Source organism: Lemur catta, chromosome 16 (assembly GCF_020740605.2).
Source record: "Lemur catta isolate mLemCat1 chromosome 16, mLemCat1.pri, whole genome shotgun sequence".
Classification (NCBI taxonomy): domain Eukaryota; kingdom Metazoa; phylum Chordata; class Mammalia; order Primates; family Lemuridae; genus Lemur; species Lemur catta.
Genome location: NC_059143.1, coordinates 46,541,884 through 46,566,321, shown reverse-complemented (window position 1 = coordinate 46,566,321; position 24,438 = coordinate 46,541,884). Strand labels below are relative to the sequence as shown.

Sequence of the window (24,438 nt, the reverse complement as noted above, 5' to 3'; positions counted from 1 at the left end):
TGGTGGCAACCTGGTGCACAGGGGACCCAGTTTCCATTACAAAAGTGACCAGCCATCAGTCATCATCGCAGTGGGCCATCCCAAAAAATTCCATGAGCTTAAGATGGAATTTAAGCTCATGCACAGATCAAAGCTGCCAGAAAACAGCTGCTTCTGAAATTTTGTGTTAGAACTTTGGCTAGAGTGAATTCCTGTGAGAACGCTGTGGCATTACAGCAGCTGGCTGGCTGCCGCGTGTGCCGTGACAACATTTAAGCCTGAGCTATAGTTACCTGCCAGGGGAGATACCATGATCACAAAGATGGTTTTCCCAGGGCGAGGTTTATCCCTTGCACTTCCAATGTGCTGACCCCCTGAGATCAAATGTGGGAACCTCGACTCCATAATTTGTGGTAGTAGTGGAAAAGAAAAAAAAAAAATGATGGTAGACCAGAGCCCTTCTCTGTCTGTCCTGTCTGTCCACACTCTCCAGGGGTGAACACATCCTGGTCCTTGTGTTCCTTGGGTGAGATCACCTCTGTCCACACTCTTCTCCCAGAGTAAACCCGTCTCTGTCCACACTCCTCCTGCCCAACCATTCCAATCAAGTTCTCTGAAAAGCAGCAGGCTTCTCTTTGCCTCTATGTGAGAGCAGACAGAGTTGGAGAAGGCACCAAGTCCACCTGGCCTCAGAACCAGACCCTTTTTCTCCTCCTTGTGAGCCTGAGTCTGGACCTGTGCACTTGGGGTGGGGGCTCCCATGGCCCCCACCACGTCCACAGTGGGGAGATGGAAGTGGCTTGGAGGAGCCCCAGAACAGAGTGTCACGAGATCTGCCTCTATCTCTTGTGACAGGAAATTTTAAAAGATGTGTTTTTAAAACATGATTCTAAGGAGTCCAGAACTTTTTGTATATATTACCCAGAATTGAATTACACGCTGCTTTTTTTCCTGATGATAAAAGTGATACATGTCCATAGTAAAAAAAAAAAAAAATAGGAAAAGTATGAAAATGAGTAGCACTTGTCTTTGTTTCCTATATTTGAGATTATAGCTTTGAACCATAGCTCCATGCTCCCTCTGTGTCTTCAGTGTGTTGTCAGTCTTTTGTTTTATATCATTCTGCAAGTTCAACTATGAATAGAACTATTTTAGCATAAGCAGTGAGATTTGGGGCTCACTTTTAGCTTTAATTTCCAAATAAAATAACATCAAAACTCACTCCACATTTACTTCCAGAAACGTATTCTTTTCTGTAATTTTTCTTTGGATTTGAGTGTTTGGGAGTAGTGGATAATGACTGCCATAATCTGATCGTCACCTATCAATTTCAACTCCTGCTCCAGATTTTCCTCGGTGGTATCTGAGTATATATATCACTCAAGCTCTTCCTACTTTCTTCAGTCCGACTTCACTCCAAACCATGATCATGGCCCTCTTGTCTTTATTCCAGGCAGAAATAAGACAGGGCTTGCTCTAATTTGTAATGGTTAAGGAAACCTTACTGGAGAATGAAACTGAGAAGGTTGTGAGGAGAAAACAGGAACAAAAGAGAATTCAATTCAACATCAGGCTGGGATTTCAGAAATCACTGTCTCCAAGGTGCATCCTTCATCCCACGGTTCAGGAGGTCCCTTTGCTGTCATCTTTCCTCTGGGCTATGAAACCTGTCACCTTTTTATCATATCCAGTCCCTCTGAACATGGCTCTGTCCTTCCCATCTATTTCAAGGGCACCAAACACCAGTTTCCAGGCCTTGCTCAATTAAATATATATATATGTTTTAACACCAAAATGCTCTCCATGTCCCAAGAAAGACAGTATTTTTTACATTAATTTGAAAAATCATTTTAGTACTGTCTTGTCTAGAACTTCATTTTTATTTTTCTTACTTTTATTATAAGACCCATTTATGTATTTTCTCCCCAAATCAAAATCTATACAGAAAAGTGAATTCAGATTTTCAAGTAGCAGAAGACAAAGAAACAGCAGAGTTTTTGAAACAGATTTTATAGAAATGCTTCACAGGAGAAGTTGGAGACAGGCAAGGGTCTGATTAAGGTCACTGTGCTGCCCTCATCATCAGCACTTCTCAAAGTGGAAGGAGGATGATTTAGGTAAAATAGAAAAATAATTTTCTCTTTTCCAGAGCAAATCTTCCCAGGGTATTATGGCTTACTTTTCCCTCATATTATGAAAGTATGGTCCAGCTTTGAAAATAAGGCTTCCTGAAGACATTTACTTTTGTTTGTTTGTTTGTTTGTTTTAGAGATGGGGGTCTCACTATGTTGCCCAGGCTGGTCTCAAACTCCTGAGCTCAAGCAATCCTCCTGCCTCAGCCTCTAGAGTAGCTTGCAACTACAGGCATGCTCCATTGCTCCCAGCTCTGACATTGATTTCTTTATTCATTCAGCATATTTATTGCTCATCTATTATGTGTCAAGCACTATGCTTAGCAGGGTAAGATAATAAAGTCATAGAGAAAGACAAGGACCATATCATTAAAGCCCTTGTAGGACTTGTTATAGGTTTTGATCTTTATCCTGCAAGACATGTAAATCCATTCAATAATTGTCATCCAAGATGTGGGAGAACAGAGGAATCTGAGTTGTACACTTAAAAAGTGTGAATTTGATGGCATGAGAATTATATATCAATAAAGATGTTATTAAAACAATTTATAAACAATGTTTAAATAAAATTACATGTATATTATATGAATTTCTAATAGTGAAAAAAGGGAACAGAAAAGATGGAGAAAAATCCTTTCACTCTCTGTAGGCATGTAAAGAAAAATTCATCCCCACTGACATCATACCTCTTGCATTTTATCCTTTGAGATAAAAAAATTGCGGTTGATGTGGACAGACTATAAAAGAGAAAATTAGAACATTCTGCTTAATAAATGTAAAAAGGAAAATACATAAGAGGATAGTACAATATTAAAATGCCTATGAACAATTTTTTCAACAACATCAAGCTGCTGGAAATTTGGCAAGAACCCATGAGTCATTTCAGAAAAATATTGGTAATATGTGGCAGAACATAACTGGGCCTGACTACTCTTTGAAGATATATCATAATCCACACTCGTTTAGCAGGTGAGGCACCATCTGTACAATACTCATGTATCATTAACAGTCATGCTGTAATAAATTACATAATTAAACAGTTTTGCCCAGTGTAATTTTGTTAAAAATGAACCCCACCGACGATGCCTGAAGTTGCCACAGGATGGATTTTGGCAATTGTCCTCAATGTTGATGTACACAGGCACAGAACTGCCTGGAACTCCCACACTAGGGGCAGGCTGGTGTGAGGAAAGTGGGAACAGTCATCCCTATTAACCTGAGAATATGAACAAGCAATTCCACGCTCCCCTGCAGACACAGTGTGCAAAATTAAAGCTTCTTTATTTTCATGTGTCAACTCAACCTAGTGTCCAGGACTGTATTCCAATATTGGCAGGTCAAAAACAACAGCACCGACAACTCAAAGTTGCCCACCTATTTCATCTCACTTTGTCGTTATTGCACTTAGGTTTGGTCAAGTGTGGATTTCAACTCCTGTTGTGTCGCCATTCTTGCTTGGCCTGCCAGCTCGCTTGTCCATGGTGCTGATTTCCATTCTGACAGATTAGAGGAGACCTTACTTAGCATTATGCCATTGAGAGAGGGTTTTCTGTCTGAGCGTCATCCTCCAGGCCTGTGCCACTACTGATGACTTCTAGAGTTGTCTGTTGTGTGGTCTATTCTCTTAGCACAAGCAATTTGTTGTTGTTGACCTTGGGAATGTGGTAGCTCCTGCAACCTCCCCCACCCCCCACACACTGCCTTGGTCACACCTGGATGGCTGTCCGTTACCTGGTATGACAGATCCTCTAAGAATCAACTATGTATTACAACTTATTCCACCTTATGTGCTGTCCCATCCACCACCTCTACCATGGGGCTTCCTTGTCTCTTCTCCCTCACATCAATGGCACCCTAAAAAAGCATACCAGTACCCAAATTCTCATCTGTAGTCTTCGTTTCTCTCATTGTGCATTTTTCTGTGGTGGAGTGGGAGGGCAAGGGATTCAGAGAGCATGGGACATTTCTGTGTATCTTCCCATTTTGCAGAAACCAAGAAACTCACGAAGGGGAGGGGTACTGTCTGAAGCCCTCGCTGCCTGCACCTGGCACGCTGCTGCTTCTGTCTTACTACAGCTGCCGCAGATGGTAGGCAAGGGGTTCTGGAAAGGTATCTGCTCTCAGAGATCCTCACTGAAATCATTTAATGGACTTAGTTTTAGATTATTTCTGCTCTATCTGAGAGGGTACAACAGATGGAAATGCTCCGTGCTGCTCAATGATGGGAGAAGAGTAACAGATAAAAAGAATTAAAGGCGTCCAACTTCTTCCTCATCCTGTGCCACTGGGAGATGATGGCATCCCTAGCGGGTTTCTGGAAACATCCTGACAACTGCCATGCTTGGAAGGAGATGGGTGTGAATAATAAGAGTAATAAAAATAATGATGAATATAACAGCAGCAGGAATGCTATGTCATAATTTTATGTTAAACTATGATAAAGATCTTTTTTAACTTAACATGATGAAGGGGATTTTAAGTTACTCACCAAAGAAACATAGTATCTCTGCCTCATAATATGTTACAAAGGACGGTGACATATAGGACTTTGTATTCATTTTAGTGACTTCAGCCTTTAACACAGCAACTGAGATATATTGGGTATTTATCATATTAAATATCTGTTGCTTTAATTTTAATTGAAATGAATTGAAACTTACCTGATAGAAAGGCATAATTATGAGCAAACTCTAAAAAAACAACAGGGTACATGATGCATTTTTGATTTTTGTGTATTTTTAAATATACCATGATTGAGAATAAAAAGGTTCAGTTTCTGAAAGGCATGCTTTAAATTTTCTGGAAATTTCATTTGTGTGTAAGTTTTTTCTATGAATATTCTAGATAAGCAAAGTTCTATTTATTTAATTACCTAGAAAATAATGCTAATAGAAGTGAGACATCTTTTTTAAAGAAACCTTCATTAGTAAGCACCCTGATTATAATAGTTTTCATGGTATAATGGACCGAATATTTGTGCTGTCCCCAAATTTATGTTGAAATCCTAACCTCAATATGATGGTATCAGGAGGTGTAGCCTTTGGCAAGTACTTAGGTCATGAGGGCAGTATTAATGTCCTTATAAAAGGGAGTCCAGAGAACTCTCTTGCCCTCCTTCCTCCAAGGGAGGATACAAGGAGGAGTTCACAGTCTGCAATCTGGAAGATGGTCCTCACCATGTTGGCATCTTGATCTCAGATTTCCAGCCTCCAGAACTATGAGAAATAAATTTCTATTTTTTATAAGCCACCCACTCTGTGATACTTTGTTATAACAATCTGAAATAACTAAAGCACATGGCATCTATAAATCAACTACTTTCAATAAGCAATGTGTCATTATTTGTTCCTGATGAAGCACAATTCTGGTTTTGGAAAAAATATATATATATGTTCCTTCAACATGACCATATTTGGTAAATAAACCTGAACTTCTCTGATGCAAAGAAAGGTTAAGTTGTGCTTTTAAGAGAGTTGAATATATGGATAGTCAGTTCCAACTTGAAGCACAAAGGTTATATCACAGGCAAACTATCCAAAAATATTTTAAAGTGTTGGTATGCTGATTAGGAGAATCAGAAACCAACTAGATCTTAACTGTGATCAGCTGGAACGTACACCAAATGATGAAAAACAAAACAAAACTGGGTGCTGTTTCCAAGGTCATTATTACAATTTAGCTTTATTTACATACTAATTATTTTAATTAATGTTTATTTGCTGCTATCCTGTGACAGACATTGTGTGGAGTGTGCATATAAAACAGCAAAACAGACAAAGCCATTGACTACACAGATATAGAGTGCCTGGCTGCTCTAAAGACACTACTTTTGCAAGTACCCTGAAGTCCAAAGTATAAAGGATACACCAACAGAGGGTTTTGGAGTTTCTCAACAAGCCTGTAATGACTTGAATTGTGATCCAAATAAAAGGAAATTATGGATCCTGCAAATCAATCCATGAGGCAACACCCTAGTCATCCTCTTGGGTCCAAATTTGTTACTATTTCTTCTTCCTACATAGTCCTGTCTATTGTTTCCTGCCTGGCAAACCCATCAAAGCTTAAATCAATTGTCACTTCTCTGAAGCCCTTCTTGAATTTTCTTTAATAAGAATTAATCACATCATAATATATAGCACTCCATAGATGCCTCTATTAAAGCACATAACAGGTTGAAGTTATTGGTTATTAGTTTGTGTTCCATATGAGTTCTAGAAGTTAGAGACAGTGTCTTATTCATTTCTACATCACCAACTCTCAGAACTACTCAAATTTATGAAAGATTCTTAACAATATTGACTCAATTTATCAGAATGCACTTTGAAGCAGAGGAGCATGAGACTCTACTTAATTGAGGCATTTCAAATTTCTTTCTAAGGGTGCTCCTTAAAAGATCTGACTAGCACCAAGTTCTCACCGGAGGAATGAGCAGAGCCCAGTGGTGACGTGCCCTGTAACAGGCATTCAACAGCTAAAACAGGACTAGTTCAATCATGATGTGTCCAAAGAAACAAGAAGAACTATGGAAAACCCCAACGTCTGCAACCTGGAGGAGGGCCCTTTAGTGATGCAATGTGATTCTGAAGTCAGGGAGGATAGACGGGGCACCACCGGGGCTAAATATGAGAGAAGTAGCCAAGGACACACGACAGGGTGGGGAGTCTGGTTGAGAAGACTGTGCCATATTTCAGTGAGTGGTACAGAGAAACAAATGGCACAGTTGTAGCCAATTAGAAAAAAAAAACTGTTTCAAATTTTCATTTTGTCATTTATTTTGTAAGTGGTTTTTGGCAAGTAATTTACTTCTTGAAGACTTATTTTTCTCACTTAAAAACATTAATTTTTAGAGGATCAAGCAGAGGGGAGGGGGCAGGGAGGGGATAGGCAAAAACCTACCTAATGGGTACCGTGGATACTATCTGGGTGACAGCCACATTTATCACCGTGACTTAAGCATTATAAAAGCAATCCACGTAACCAAAAGATTGGTACCCCCATAATACTTTGAAATAAAAAATAAATTATTTAATGTATATAAATATTCTTGGCTCATGCACATAGTAGGAACATATTAATAATAAATGTTGGTTGGATCTGAATAAGTTGGCAAACATGATTTATTTTTAATGCCATTGTTTAGAGACTTATTGATGGATGAACCAGAAACTTAGATGAGAATGCAAGATATTGCCATAAACTTTAAAACAAACTCTTTCGATTCATACACTGATGTGGTAAAGTCTTCCAAAGTCAGGAAACACCACAACAGAAAGAAAGATAGAGCTGGTAATAATCTTGAAGATGACCTGGTCCCTAAGTTAGTGACACTAACCAATCCTTTGCTTTATATATGGTATAATTTTTAAAAATGTTTCCTGAGTGCTTTGCAGTTCTCTGCAATAAACTCTGTTCACCACTTTTTGCCAGTGAGACTACCCAGCCATGTCCCTTTTCTTCCTCTCATGCTGTTCGAAATCTTCCTAAAACACATTAGTCCCCCTTTCTGCCTTAGCAGATACTGTCCAGCAAATATAATTGAATCTTTCTATGATGAGTGAGCATCTTGCACTGCCTTGGGGGGATCATTTGGCATCTCCAGGATCACAGTGCAGTGTTGTAGTTGTAAATATAAAGAAGAAAGAAGATTGGTCTGTGTCTATTTTACCCCAGGACATACCTTGAAAGTTATTCTTTTTTTTAAAAAAAAAAGTCCTTTCTTACAGCTTATTTTCTTGTGAATTTTCTCGTTGCTAAAATTAAGCATGGAAGAAACACAATCCTGGTTAATTGGGGCTGTATTTGATTCCCATTGATGACATCATAATGTACCTAATTTTGGAATAGCAGCTTTGGGGTTGGAATGTAGGAAATGGTCTCACAAATGGACCTCTGGATTCTTCATCTCACAGAGAGATTTCATATGAACATTTTCTATTAACTGTTAAAGGATTGGAAACACTTAGGGAATTACTGGAGAGTTTTGATGAGCATCTTTCTCCAATATATTGACAAATGCCTGTATTTTTTCCTTGTTCTGAAAATCTTTGATTCAGAATATGAAACTGCCAAGCCATGCTTCATTTATTCCAGCCTATTGTCTACTAAATGTGACTTGATAATTGGAAATCCCTTGATCTTTAATGATTACTCTAATGCCTTCATGCGCTTTACACTGCTCCTCTGAGCCACACGGCAGTCTAGAAAGCATTAAATGTAAGCAGCAGGACTATTTTTAATAGAAATGGCTTGCTACAGTGGTTTTGTAATGTGAACACATTTTTACTTGAAAAACTAGGCAGTTCAAAATGATTGCATTTGCCTCAAAACGAATCCAGCATGTACAACGTCTGTAGAGTAGGGAATTAGCAGGTGTATGTGCTGCAATTAGTGAATGAAAGTCTTGAGTCTCCACCATAGTGGTAGGGGACCACATTTATTTATGTACTTTCTTATTTACTTGTTTATTTATTTATTTAATTTATTTATTTTTATTCATAGGCTAGAAAGAGTCTAAACCAGCAAGTTAAGAAACTTTAAGCACTGCTCCCTACATCACTCCCCTCATGAATCATTTAGTTTGCTGATGGTTATGCATTTGATTAAATTATCCACTTCATTAAATGATGTTTTCTAGGTCTGAAAATTTTAATACAGAAGTGTCTAGTTTGTTTGGACACAACTTACCCAAACAACAATAAGACTCTGATCTCAGCAATCACTCTACCTATACATAATATGATAGGTGCTAGTTATGTTATCGTTCACTGCCATTAGAAAGGGTACCTCTACAGAAAGATGAATACTGCATATCCTCACTCATATGTAGGAGCTAAAAAAAAATTGAGCCCACAGAAGTGGAGAGTAGAACTGTGGTTATCAGAAGATTGGAAGGGTGTGGGGAGGGGAGGATAGGGAGAGGTTGGATAAGGGATACAAAGTTACAGCTAAATGGGAGGGATGAGTTCTAGTGTTCTGTAGCACTGTAGGGTGAATATGGTTAACAATAATTTAGTGTATATTTTCAAAAAGCTAAAAGAGAATTTTGAGTGTTCATAACACGAAGAAATGATAAATGTTTGAGATGATGGATATGCTAATAGTTCTGATTTCATCACTACACATTGTATATACATGTATCAAAGTATCATTTTGTATCCCATAAATATGTGTAATTATTAAGTGTCAACTGAAAATAAAAGGAAAAAAGTGCATGCTCCAAACAGAAAAAAAGTGCATTTCTTGTATGAAACAAAAGGGTTCCTCTACACTTAGAATTCTACTGAACATAATTCCATGTTCCACCACCACTTCATTCACGCCACATAAGAGGGATGCACTTAACTCACAGTCCCGGAATAAGGGATACTTTACTGGAATTTTGATCTTCCCCCAGGTAGATGTGGCCTAAATTTCTTCCCCAGTAGGCTCAGAGAGAACTTACACAGGAAGCAAATAATGCCCACACTAATACACCCTCCTTCGCAAGCATTAGGGACTAGGATGACATCCGAGTTAGAAAGGTAGAGAACTGCCCCACTTTCCAATCCCTTCTTTATGACTCCATGCACTACTGTACCCAAGTGAGCATGAATGATCTGTTATATCATATATTGGCCCCAAATCCGCTCCCTTTCCTGCTCCCTCACAAGAGGAATGTCACGGTGGGTGACTTTCCACATTCCCAGAGCAATCAGGAGTAATTAGTAGTTCTTTGGTGCGACTGGAATTCTTGATGCTGCTATTCCCCACCTCATAAAATAGTCACAGTGGGGAAAAGTGGCATTCTTTAGAGTTCTTAGGCCACTAGCTATTTTAAGAGAGCTGGCTAGTCAACATTTGTATGAGAAAACTTCTTGCCTGTGTTCACAGTAAGTTACCTGCAAAGGGAGCAAGTTTGTATTTTAGAATCAAAGTTAGTGTTATTAGAACAGGAAAGGACACTCTTCCTTTGCTCAGATTTTACTCATTATTTTAGATCCAGAGTTGGAATAGTGCTCTGTGAACTTTTTCTAAAGACCTTAAGAATTCACAGGGAAATGAAAAGAGAACTAATTGCCCAGTCTAAAAGTTATAATGCAAACTTGGCCTTCAGGATAGCCTAGGGCAGTGATTCCCAAGTATGGCCCTCAACCAGGAACATCAGCACCACCCAGAAACTTGTAGCATGACCTGGACCTACTGTCTTGGTCCACTCAATCTGCTGTAACAAAAATATCATGATTGGACGATTTATAAATAACACAGATTTATTTCTCACAGCTCTGGAGACCAGGAAGTCAAAGATCAAGAAGTGGGCAGATTTGGCGACTGGTTCTTGACTTCTTTTCCTGATGTCCTCATGTGGGGTAAGTGGAAAGTGATCCCTCTTTGTCTCTTTTGGATACTGATCCCCTTCATGAAAGCTCTGCCCTCTGACCTAATCATCTCCCAAAGGTTGCACTTCCTAATACCATCACCTTGGGCATTAGAATTTTAACATGTGAATGTTGGGGGAACACAAACAGTCAGACTGTAGACCCTGGAGAGTGTACGGTCTAGCAGTCTGTGTCTAACAAGCCCTCCAGGTGATTCTGAAGCACAATAAAGTCACAGAACCACAGCCTTTGTGAAAACGTTTTGCACCTTTCTGTAGCAAGGCTGTTCCTTTGACTCCAGGGGAAACTATCTGGGAGCCTTAGCTCCTGTAAGCCACCTGAGGGAGGATTCAGAGAGGCATCCTCTCACAACTGAATTGTTTACAAATAGTTGCCTTGAAGGGGACTGGATGGGCGTGAGAAATCAAGTGCAATGATTGGAAGTAGGAGTAACTGACTTAAATTTTAGAGATTTTTTATATAAGGCAGATAAAGATGCAGCACACTTAGGATGAGATTAAATGCATCATTTTACATTTGTGTTAGTCATAACTATTCACCACTTCTTCCAGTAGAGAAAGTTAGGAAATGATGAGTCAGGTGAGAAAATAAGTATTTCTCTTTGAAATGTCCTTACCAAGAATTTCACCCTGTAGCGTGATCCAGAAATGACTTCGGTATAGGGGACGTTCAATCCAGCTCAGGAGTATCTTCAGTGAAAATGTGCTGGCTTTAGTCAAAGCCCATGTAGCAATGTTTCTAAGAAGTGATTTTGTATTTTAGCATTTCTTGTTCTTCCTTGAATTCATTTCATCTGGTGAAAAGTACTCCTCAAATCTATCATAAAATATTCCTTAATAATAATCATCATAAATCTAAATACTGTGAAACTTTGGGGAAAGAACCAATTACTAGTAAATCTGCAAACTGCCTTAAAATTAAAATTTAAATCCTAGGGATTAGATCTTGAGTGGAAAGCTTGGAAATTTTGTTTATTTGAGGAAAAAAGGCATATAGCCTAAATGTTCAAATTTTTCATGCATCATTAAAGAGATATTTATTAGCAACCGACTTTGGGAAGCTGTTTTAGTCCTGGGAACACAGCAGTAAAAAAAAGAAAAAAAAAATAGATAAATTCCCTGACCTCGTGGAAGTTAATTCTTGTTAATGAGGCAGACAAAAACAAGTGAATGTTATACATGATATGATTTCCAGAATACAAAGTAGAATAAGGTGCTCAAGAGGGAGGGCTGGGCGCTCTCTTAGATAGGGAGGTCAGAAAATATTTCCATGAGGATACGGGAGGACTGAACCAGGTGAAGACCTGGAGGAGGAACATTCCAGCAAGTGCCAAGACCCTGACAGTCAAGTGCAGCTGGCCCATTTCAGGAAGATCATGAGGCTGACACAGACTGAGAAAAGGAGATTGATAGAAGGTGAGATTAAGAACCAAGTAGGGCTTTATGAGCCATAGTAGGTAGCTTTGGTCTGGTTGTGAAAGAAAGTCACAGAGAGGGTTTTTTGTGTGTTTTATTTTATTGATTGATTGATTGATTTTAGGAGTTGGAATAGAACACTATTGCTGCTTTAGAGAAACTTGACTACAAGGTGACAATTATGAATCAGTGATTCTAGTTAGGAGGCCACGTTAGTGGAAAGAGATGATGGCTTGAGCAGGGTCATGGCTGCGTGGGTGGTGACAAACGTTTGGCATCAGGCTGGATGTTGAGAGCAGACTGAACACAGTTTGCAAATGAATTGGACACGATGGACGAGGGAAATGAAGGAGCAAAAAAATGACTCTTACCTTTCAACTTGGGGGAATGCTGGGAAAGACTGAGAAAGGAACATGACTGAGGATCAAGTAGAAGTCCAAAGCTTATTTGGATGTTGATTTGGATATTCTATTATTTATTCTAGTCCCAATGTTGAGTAGACAGTTACACATAGAAGTTGGAACTCATGGGATAAGTCAGGGCCAGAGATATCTATTTAAAGGTCAGTGGTGTGGCGATGGTATTTAAATACATAGAGCTAGATGAGCACTGAAAAAGGAGATGCCAACAAAAAAAAGTACTGAAACAGGTGTCCAGTGAGAAAGAAGGAACCAGAAGAGCTTAGTGCTGCAGTAAAGCAGCTTGCTTTAGGCTGAAGGACCATTTTCTAGGTAAAAACAGACACAGCAAGTGGCCCAGGATCCCAGGACTTCATCATTAGCTGACTTTTTTGTTTGTTTGTTTGGTTGGTTGGTTGGTTTGATTTGGTTTGGTTTTAACCTGGTAACAGTGTAGAAAATCAGTCTCCATAATAGACAAAAGGACATGTCACAAAGATAGGCTGTGAAAGAAAATGTTAGTCTCCACCAAATAATCGTGCATTACATTTTAATTCCCTTGAACAAATGCCATGGCTGAATTTAAATGGGGTTATCATCACTCCCGAGGTTTTTTTCTAAAAGTGTTCTAACTAAGAACTCTGTGTTAAGTCAACATCACAGATGGTTTCATGGTGTTTTAACATTTTGCCATGATCAGCTTCTCTAATGCCTTCACGTATTTAAGAAAATCTAGTACTTTACCTCTCTATTTGGGGGCTCTGAGCTGTAGGTGTAGCAAGGCCAACACAGGAAATGAAGAGTAGTAACTCACCAGCTTCAGTTTATGTACATGGGCTTTCATTCGTTTTATGTTATATTTTTGTTTAACCACAAGTGTTGACAAATAGCGGCCATTTGCGTGCAGGCTGAAGTGAACACACTGGAAAGCCTAAGGCCCCTCAGTGGGTCAGAACGGAGCTGAGAGTGGGAGGAGATGGTGTCTGGACCATCCATCTGTGGGAACTGGAGGCCAGAGGCTGACCCTCCCTCCCTCCTGTGATCCAGCACAGAACTCCAAGTAGTTCAGGGATTTTGTATTTGAAACTGGCCTTCAAAATGTTGTGATTGTTTGTTTGTTAAGGCAGAGAGTAGAAGACGTTTTATCTAACATTTTGTTAGCCTAATTTGTAGCTTCTGAATATTTAGATATATAGAATATGAGTTTCTATTTGTACTTTTACCCTACCCCACTTTCCCCCTCAAATGTTAGAAGCAGGCCTTGACTGAGTATTTGTACCTCCTGCTTCTGGTTGTGTGAGTGAGGCTCACTTAGTTTACCTTGCTTATTTTTCTGGAGCAAGAAGTAGGTGATAAGCAAAAGAGTAGCAACATTAAATGAAACATAATACCTTTGAATTCTCTGGAAATTTCATTTTTCATATATAATATGTACATATACCATCTGTTATACTTTTCTGTTAGTTAAACATTTTTTCTATAACTTCATGATAGAGGAGTTTACCAGCAGCTTGAGTGGTTATGGTGTAAAAAGAAAATCTTTTTTCATATGTTATTTTTCTGAGATAACCTGTGAGTGGACTCAAGTTACATTTCTGTTGTGTCTTAGTTTCTTGAAAGGTTGCAATATGCACGTTCAACCTGTCTGTGACAGCATGCAGAAAAGCATAGGTATTAAAAATATATATTACTATATATTTAAAACCTTAAAAAGAGCCTCATGTTTGGGCACACCAGTGCTCTGGGCTGGAAACTATGCAGAATCTGCAAATGTTGCTGTAATTGCTGTCAGCCATAAGGAAAAGAATCACTCTGCAGTTCTACTCTTAAAACAGCGATTTTCTTCATCACGTCTGCTTTCTCCTTTGGACTTAAGCCACCTGGTTGGGGAAAATATTACAAACATTTTTCTTACTCAGGAATGGCCTGGAATTGGATCAGGCATGGTCATCTGACCCAAAGACAGTGCTCTTGGGCCAACAAGCTACAGTAGTGCTATCTGGCATGAAGTCATCTAAGACAATCAGGCGCCTTCTCACTTGGTGTTTCACACTAAAAGTATGAAAAGAACTTGCCAGTGAGGAGCTTAAGAGACGGGGAGAGGGCAGACACCCAGGAAAAGGCCCATTCTGTTCACTGCTATTCCTGGGAGCCCGTAGAGCCTCAGGCAACACCTGGAGGCTGTGGCACCAGTTGTGGCGGATTCAGCACCTTCACCCAGTCAGTCTCCCACGGGATAAGGTCCACCCACATATTCTCCACTGGGTCAGGGAGTGTCTCAGACATCGAAGGAGGGTGGGAAGTCCTGAATCATTCCACTCAAGCACACAGAAGGGGATTTTAACCCCACATTCTCTTATGCTGAAAGAAAAGGAGGGCCACCTAAATAGGGAAATGGATTCTTTCCATTCTTCAGTTGGTTTCAAAACTGAATGGAAACAAACCATGACCTTTTGTTGTATATACTCTGCCAAATATACATAATTTAATCGCACTTAGGAAGCTCAGTTTCATTCCCTGATCCTGCAGTCTCCACACCCCCCACCTCACCCCGACCCGCTCCACGGCCCAATAACCCACCTGCAGCTCAGGAACTCAGGCATCACTGCCTCAGTTTCACCTCCCACCACCTCTCTCCCTGGAAAAATTGTCTTCCATGAAACCGGTCCCTGGTGACAAAAAGGCTGGGACTGCTGCCCTGATCTATGACCTGAACAGTACATGAGTCCATATTCCAGTAAGAAACTTTCCTAACCCCTTAGAATAGGTCAAATTCCTCTGTTCTGTGTTCCTGTTGCTCCTTCCACTTCTCTGCCATTTCACATTCATCACGTCAGCACGGCTTGTTCCACGTCTGTTCTCCCCACTCTACTGTAAGTTTCATGCAGTCATGTGCTTTGTTCTGTCATGTCAGTCTCCAAGTTCCCTGTTACCAGGGCAATTGCTAGAAGATAGGAGGTATTCATAAATATGAGTTGAAATGTATCAAACTAAATTGAATTAACTATGAGATTTGCTATTGTTTTTGCTGGTATTGTTTTAATTTTAAAGATATATCTCTACTTTTTTCCTCTCTTTCTCTATCACAATGGAAAATTGGAAGCAGTGAATCAGGATGTGCTGGGGTGTTTAAGGTAGTTCCTCTAGATCTAAAGTGTGGTTTTAATAAAAAATTGTTTGATGCTACTGTGTGCAAATTTTTCCCTAGCCTTTATAGTACTATTTCTTTATTTCCTCTGGCTCCTTCAACTAATGCATATGTTTTAAAGATACTTGCGTTTTTCAAAAGATGGGCTCAGATATTTATGCAGTAGATATGCTAAAATTAGATTTAGAGTCAATTTCTAAAAGAGTGGAGTAGAGTAAGTACCATTGTATAAGGAGTAAAAATGCAAACCAAAGCAAAAGATACTGTACTACAAGTCATGCAATTCAGTGAACAGATAAGTAGGGGGTGGGGATGGAGGATGTACCTTAACATTTCTCTGAAGGGGAATAACATCCTAAATTCACACTTTTGTTTAAATTTCAGAACCACTGCAGTTCAGCTTTCTCTGATATTTTTTCCAAAAATTGGATATGGAGAAAAGCAATGTGGGTACACTATGACATTTCTTCCAGGGGTCAATGAGCTTTAGGAAATGTAAAATTACAGAAGTGAGTGTTTTTCACGACTACTTCTAGACACTTAGGTTACAAGTCATTGGCAATATTTAGCATGCATCCCACATAACACACGTGCCAGGAGCAGGAAGCCAGAGCGCTGAGTCCCACAATTTCTGATAGGAGCTGGGGCAAGGACAGAAGCCACACTGAACGGCAATTGCAAGGCCCGCATTTAACCTGCTTGTGGGATTCTGATTCATTCACAAGGCACAGGGATTTCAATAAGCTCTGGTAGGTGATGGTACATTAATATATTTTTCAACTGAATAAGAAATAAAATTCACGATAGGGGATTTCACAGTATTGCCATTTAAAAGTAATAGCTTTACTCATGCCTATCTAAAAATAGCCTACAGATAGCTCACACTATTAGACTATTAGCCCTTCTTACGGGTTACATCTTGCAGACATGCATTTTAAGTATGTCAAATCCACCTTGCTGTACACAGCATCCCTATTATGTGATGGACATCCTAAGGAAGTAGCAATCCACCTGTCAGAAACCAGAGAGCTATTGATGCAAAGAACTGATCCTACTCCATGGCTATCCCATTTAGGATGAGCGATTGCAAAAGGCAAGAATAGAAAGATAGAGTTCATGCTGGGCTGAGTGGTAGCAATAAATGTTGAGCTGCTCCTGGTTCTTTCTGAGCACCCCCTCCTCCAGAAGTACATCAGAGCAACACCTGCCTTAAAGAGTCAGTCTTATGAAAAGGATCCCAGATTAAGCCCCTGAAAAATGAGAGTCATAGCTATAGTAATCAGTCAACCAGACTGTTCGTGGACTCTTTGCACCCTGTTATGGACTGAATTATGTCCCCCCAAAATTCACAGACTGAAGCCCTAACCCCCAATATTTGAAGATAGGGCCTTTAAGGAAGTAATTAAGGTTAAATAAGGTCATAAGGATGGGGCCCTAGTCCCTAGTAACTTGCCCAAAGTCACACAGGTAGGAAGTTATCTGACCTTCCACGAAACTGTTTCCAAAATTTGAACCTAGTCTGGAAAGGTCTCACTGTAAAGTCTAAATCTAGATTTTAACCACCACTCTTCACTTGGTATAGAAAGACATCTGTGATATACAGAAATGGCAATACATTTTGGAATCAAAAGGCTTAATTTTGAATAGTAGCTGTATTCCTTATTCTTTGTCAGATCCTTGGAAAAACACTTAACTTCAGTTATCTCATTTTTATCAAGGAAATAGCTATGTACCTGATAAGGCTTTCATGCGTATTCAATGAAATAACATGTGGGAAACACTTTTTGAGCACTAAAACACATATCTGATTGGTTATTAGGAAGTATTGTGCTCAAGTTAAAGGAACATGCAATTTGGAATTCAAAGACCTGATTTTTAGTTTTTACTCCTCTATAAACTTCAGTTTTCTTCATCTATTCCTGAAAATAGTAGATGAGGGGTTTTTGAGAACATTGCCTATGTTGCCATCATGTTTCTATTTCCTACAATCTAGCCTAGAACGATCCTTGGAATAAATCAGTTCTTTATCCATGTCTGTTGGATAAAATGATACATGGTATTTAACTTTAACAATGTTGTGAGTATTAAATGACAAATATATTTTAATGCACTTGAGAAAATACAAAGAATTTTGTAAAAATTATTTGAAGCTTGAAGGATGATCATATAGTATCTAAAATAGGACACCTATTCACTTTGGAATAACTCTGACCACCAAGAAGAGAGAAAGAACAGACATGATGCACAAGACAAACATCTATGATGCTATCATGTTGTCCATATTTGGAATGAGGATATTACTGTTGCTATGTTTTGATTCCTAGAAATAGTACTCTGTAGGTCACTCTTCAAGATGCCAAGCACATTTACATGATTGGTCTGAGAAAATGTTTAACCTTTTCTGTAACAAACAGCCAAGAAATCAACTATCTCGCACATAAACCTGCAGTTGATTCTGCAAGATCAAAACTATTTTTAATTAATGTGTGTAGAATTTAATAAGTTTTCCGCTAATCTTCTCAACATCTAATGCTACGTACCAAACTAAATAGTACAACTTAGTGTCTTAAAATCATTTTAATTTACCAGTGATTAGAATCAGGAATTATAAGCTAGGAGGTTGGTCTTGGATCCACATGGTGTCATCTGGGGCAGCCAGGGCTGGAGGATCCACTCCGAAGTAGGCTCTTCACTCACAATCTAGTGCTTTAGTCTAATTCCTTCACCTGTCTGTCCACCCGATGCCATCTTCCCCAGAGCCTCCCCATGGGGCTTGAGCATCTCACAGCATAGTGGTCTCTGGATAACTTCTCTGCGTACATGGCAGCAGGCTTCTATGAGGCAGGACACAGATGCTACCAGGCCAGTTAAGGGCTACTTTGGCATCACTTCTGCCATACTTGGTGAAATCAGTCATGGGTCTGCCCAGATCCAGCGGGTAGGGAAGTAAACCCACCTGCATGACAGGGGTGTGGCAGGGTCACATGCTGGAAGACTGTGTGGGATGGGAGTCATTGTAGAGGGCATTGTAGGAAAATACAGTCTGCCACAATTATCATGAAGAGTTTAATGGAAAGAAACAAATTGCATTATTACGCACAGATCATTTCTTTGAAGCATGTGATTTTTTTAATTGTTCCCTTTACAAATGGGCTGTTTTAGTTAAAAATTATAAATACCCAACAAACAACAGTGTTTTTTAATATTTATTCATGCATTTATTCATCAAATACTTATTATATTTCTACTATGTGACCATCAGAGGACCAGCTCCTTGGGATAAAAAATAAAATACACCATTCCTGCCTGAAGCAGCTCACATTCCAGTGGAGTCACAGACCTAGTCCAATTATAACACAGCACAGTACCATTTGTGTACATAGATTTATGTAAAACCTCCCTGGTAGTTACTAAAAGATAAATAATAACAAAGTTCAAGAGTGAAAATAAGCCCTTCTCCTCCACAAAATGTAATTTCCACCCACACTGTTCTTTCTTTCTGGGTTACTCATATCAATTAATATCAGTGCAGTTTAGTTAAATTTAACTGCTTTCTAATTATTTTATGTACTTTGGCTCTATCTGATAAACACAAATGCCTTGAGGTGAAACACGGAGGCCTTGGATAACACTAGCATAAGTGTGGGCTCATAAATTATAATCAATAAATATTTGAATTCTCAAAATATGAACTGTTGTTTAATGCTCAGACATGTAGGCATCTGGTTACTCAAAAGCTTGGTGAAAATTCTGATATGTATAATTTTTTTTTTTTTTTTACTTCAACAAACTGCAGTAAAGGTCACAGCAGTGACAGGCCAGCACAGAAAATTTCCACCAAGTCAAAAAAGAAAAAAAAAAAGGGTTCAAGGATATTTCTAGCATTAAAAATATCCTGAAGGGGAAAGTGAAACCTATTTTTATGTTTTAGAGAAAATACTCAAAGACAAAGGAAAATACACATAAAATGCTTTCAAATAATGACATACAACTTAAAAGTATTCCAAAGGCAATTTAATAGCAACTTTTCCAGAAGAAAAATCATATTTTCAGTTGAATTCCATGGGCACCTACTGATGGTAAATATTCTGGTCATTATTAAAGTGAACAGTTGCCAGAAATAGGGAACAAGTGGGCAAAGGTGGTGAGTTAGAGACATTTGTCATTTTCATAGACACAAGTACTGGAATATCAGGCAAGATAATGGATTTAATTGCATATATGTTTATTATAAATTTATTCCCTTCTCTTTGGCAAACTAGCAAAATAATAAACTTGTTGTCCAGATGACGAGCTTACTAAAAGCTGCTGGGGGGCAAGATGCACACTGGTGTGGTTGTGACTAGTACTTCCCTCAATGGGTTTTATTTTCTATGAAGCACTTTTTATAAATTTGCATGGAAGATTTTATAAAACATCATACTTGCACTTCTACACAATAGAACTACTGGCATAGCTTATTTCAAATACACTTGATGGTTTTATCACCTTTCCTACAAGTCCATATTCCTTTTCCCTCTGGAACAGGGAGCATTAGGAGGTTGGGATGCCCTTAACCATGTCATCTCTAAAATTTAGATATTTTTTTTCCTTTCTTTTGTGCTAGAACAGTGAAAAAAAACTATTGAACATTATTTTTCCATTAAAAAGCAGCAGAATTTTGTACTTACAACTTAAGGGCCTAAAGTTCAAAATTGCTCCCAACTTGTCTTGGAATTAATTTCACTGTGATGACAGAAAGGTCCTAATTTCAAGTCACAATAAAAGGGTCCTCCTTGATTATCAGTGTATAGTTATGGAGAAAACACCCCATATTTATTGTGGAGAGAATACTATTTTTCCCAAAAACAAAAAGTGTTCTTCCTGTTTGAACTCTAATCAATAAGTGTGCTCAGGTTATGAACCAGAATCTCCCTCCATCCCCAGCACAGACCCTGCCCTGCTGGCATTCAAGGTCCTCCCAGCCAACTCACCTAAACGATGCTGACTTTACAACTGCCTATTTTCTATTGCTCAACCACACAGATTTTCTCAAATCAAGTACTTTCACCCTTTGCATAATTCGTGTGGTTTTAGCAGTAGGGGGTCTTCACAGGTCAGCACACAATTGGGAGTCTAGGGCAGGGTAAATCTTTGAAGGCAGTTCTGTTTTGTGGTTTTTTGTTGTTCTCTTTGCAAGTTGAAGCTGAATATCTGTAAATTAAATATGTTGTTTTTTCATGATCCCTGTTATAATGTGCCTTTTTACCTCTGAAATCAAACAGTTGAATACTCTGTACCAGTCACTGCTCTTTTCTGAAACTCAGTCCTCAGGTTGGATATTACAAATTCAATTCTCAACCTCAAAATAAGATGAAATGAAGAATGATTCAGAATTGATTAATTTAAAATTGTTTATTTACCTTAAATATTGTGTTAAATTAAATGGGATTATATTTTGAGAAACAGTGGAGTTTAGGAGACTTTTTGTTCAAGGATAGAATGACAGTGGGAATGGAAATGTGCATTTGTAAATTATGTGTGTCTATCTACACAAAAATTTACCAGCATATACACACACACCCCTGTAAACAAATTCATACACAATCACTGAATCTGTATGTTAGACTTAATCTAGGCTTTATGTCCACTCCAGTGTCTATCTCAGAATCTCATTGTGGGCAGAACTCCATCCAGTTGGAAGACTGAGTGTGGAGACTTGACCTAGAGCTATATTTGCTTACCAAGCACATTTTGTACTTAGCGTGCATGGTTTTTTTGGAGTAGCTACTAGGGGTCCAACGTAGACCATGGTGGGGAGCACCCCAGGGCAGTGCTGACCTTGGCACCATGACCCTCGGTGATGTGCCACTGGTTAGGGTGAAATGCACAGCCCTTCAGCAGCTGTACTTTGCAACTGTCCTCCAGCTCTTCCTTTCTCCTCCACAAGCTTTCCTGGACAAGGGATCAAATGCTTGTTACTGTTACTCCTCTCGCTAGCACAGAGACTGGCAGTGTTAAGCGAGGCAGAGGAGATAAGGTCCCTGCACCAATAGCCCTCTGCACCTCCTGCCCAGCCTCTTCCACATTTTCAGTGCTTTGGCCTCGAGAAACTAGCTCTTTGGAAGCACTCACATCACCCCAAGAAAACTCCATAGGGTACCCACAGAGACCTCATTCCAAACGGCAGGAAAACTGAGTGAGTGGGTTTAATCAGACCAGTAGATGAATGACACTTTAGTCCTTTGTAAAACAAGCCCATTTGTGGGTTTTGTGGTCTTTCTTGGCAGGTGGTTCTAATGTCCTTACCTCCCATTGTGCCTTCCGTGCCCTCTGGTGCTCTGTGCCAAGCTCTCCTTGCAGTGAAAGAGTTTCTCAGTCCTACTGGAGTGGACAGAGACTTAGGAAACTCCAAGAGACTGAGAGGGCACATATCTCTGAGAAAATAGGGTCAGTAATGTAGCTGTTAGATTCTGTTCTTTCTACATAGGCAAAACATAGAATATCCATTAAGCAGCAATAGACGGTGCATTATAAAAATTAGAATGTGGCAGGCCAATCCTTGTGACACTTGATAGCAATGTAGGGAACAACTAGGAGTGAATTTCATCTAGGGAGGATCACAGAAAATGTGCAAGTGATGGGGGGGGTCAAACCTCCCCAAACTCCCCACTCTTGCTGCCCCTGTGCAGTTCTCTTCTGGTGCCTTTCCTAACCTCTTCCTCTTTGTTCGTTTTTCTCTCAAGTCACTGCAGCTGTGACAGCAACTCTCTTGAGAACTTACCTCTTGGTAAACTTAGATGCTCTGGGGGCAACACCAAGTGAGAATAAGGTCCTGATTCCATTTTGAAGGCTAGAGATGTTTTTCTAACTAGCTGAGATAAACAAGCAAGAAGTAACAACGCATCATGGAAATAATACTGACTTGCGATCGAATCCTAACTGCCACTTGTGCCTTGTATTACTTTGACAATGTTTCTAAATTTCAGAGGGTTCAATTTTATTCATCTGTAATATAAGGGCGATAATACCATCTTTACTGTATTGTTCTAAGAAGTATAATATTGTGTATGACACTCTGTGTATTATAGGGGCTCAGTGGATGACAGCTGCTATCATTATTTTAATACGTATTACTCTGCTTGCTCTCACCTTATCTTCTGTCCTTTCTATTCTTCTATCCATCACTGCTATTGTCTGAAGAAAACTGAAAAAGGTCAACAACAAAATTCTGTCTCTAAAAATTTATTTTTGCTTTGAAATAGCAAAAGACACTATTCAAGAAGACTTCTCTGATCAGAAAGACCTTTGCTTTTGCCAAGAAAGATGAAGATTAAATTATTGAAGAAAGAGAACTTTTTCATTAAACTTGATAGGGAAAAAGAAAATATCTCTGACCCCAAAAGCTACTTTCTTCTCTTGCTAGTAGGGAAAGAGACAGCAGCCCTTAATTTCCATGATGTGCTGGTGCTTTGCTAGGGGCCATTCGCGTGAGATCTCATTTCGCTCTCAGGAAGATGCTCTGTCTCTCCGAGCCTCCTCCCTCTTCCAGGCTTTGTTTCTAGGTAGGACATGTCCTCATACATACTTGCAACCCCTTTATGGAATCAAAAGCTATCACTATGTTTTTTTTTTTCCTTCTCCTGGGAGCAAAGATTCATAAGCTTCACATTTGAAAAGGGAAAGCTAAAAGTGAAATAATTTGTAAATTTTAATTTTCATCACATAAAAACATTTTCCTTTTCCATTCACCTCCCCTTTCATGAAAATACATTTTGTCTTCCTCTAGTTTATTTAAAGTTAAATCCAAATAAATTATTGGAAAGAAAATGTTAGAAAAGTTAGATTCCTGTTAACTCTGGCACTGTTCGGCTTATTGCTATTTGTTGTTGTCGTTGGTCAATAGAAATGAGAACCTTAAAAATTAACAAAAGTCCAAGACCTGAATCTTCAATACATCCTGTGGCATCCCTCTAATTTTAAATAAAAATCATTAAGGAAACATTCAGTTATTTAACTCCTATGTGTATGAAGTTAGTGCTTAGAGAACCAAAATGAAAGTAGTATATTCAAGACTCAATTCTTGGAATGAAGTGTCTGTCTCCAAAGGTCTTACTATGTTGGTGTCTGGCTCAATCCCATCCGGTTTGCTGTTGGCTTTCACAAGGACACTTATGCATATCAGAAGGCAATTAAACAGTAATAGAGGAATCAAAATCATAAACACATCATTCTTTCCAAGAATTGCCCTGGAGAATTGACATCAAGCCAACATCAATCCCCTTCAGAGGACTGATGCTGCTTTGGGGTGCTGAGGCATACCCAACACGAGGGACAAGGGACGGTCTCTTGGGCTTGAGTCTGAGCGTCTTTAGCACTTTCCTTACGGATGAGATAATTCTGAGTCCCTTGACATGTCTCGTCACTTTAGATAGGCCTGAAAAATATTCCTTTCCATAGAAATTGAAAACCCTGACAGACTAAAGGCAAATAAAATATATAAATTTATTATTTAAGCAGTTTTACCAATGCAGGAAAGTTTTTTTTTCTTATTATGAAATCAAATTTCTCAAACTAAGAGAGATGGCATTAGCCATTGCTAAATGCAGAGGTGTCTTCTTCCTTGACATTCTTATTTGGAAAGTCCTTAGTGGGCTGTCTGCCTGCTCCTAACCATCAAGAAATGTGCTAATACAGGAGAGACGGGATGATTTGGAAGCTAGGATATATGGCATGGCTTAAATCCACCCTAGGTTATTATAGAATGAAAAGTTTCATCATCTGACAACTGTTAAGGAGTTTTAAAAAAGCTAGTGGCTGCTTTCCAAGCAAAATATTAGTGAAAATGTATACAGAGAAATGTCAGCCTAATGGAATTTCTAGATACAATGTTAATATGAAATGGTTCCAGGCCAAGAGTACACGGCCCTGATGACAGAATAACGGGAGCCTACAGACCTGATCCCATGTCTAGCAGAGTGGACACGCTGGCAAATATCAATGCCCCCATGT

The 24,438-nt window shown here is 39.1% G+C and overlaps 1 pseudogene; it reads left to right on the top strand.

Moving 5' to 3' along the window:
• Positions 1 to 264: 264 nt before the first annotated feature.
• On the top strand, positions 265 to 446 carry LOC123622002 (annotated as a pseudogene).
• Positions 447 to 24,438: the final 23,992 nt, after the last annotated feature.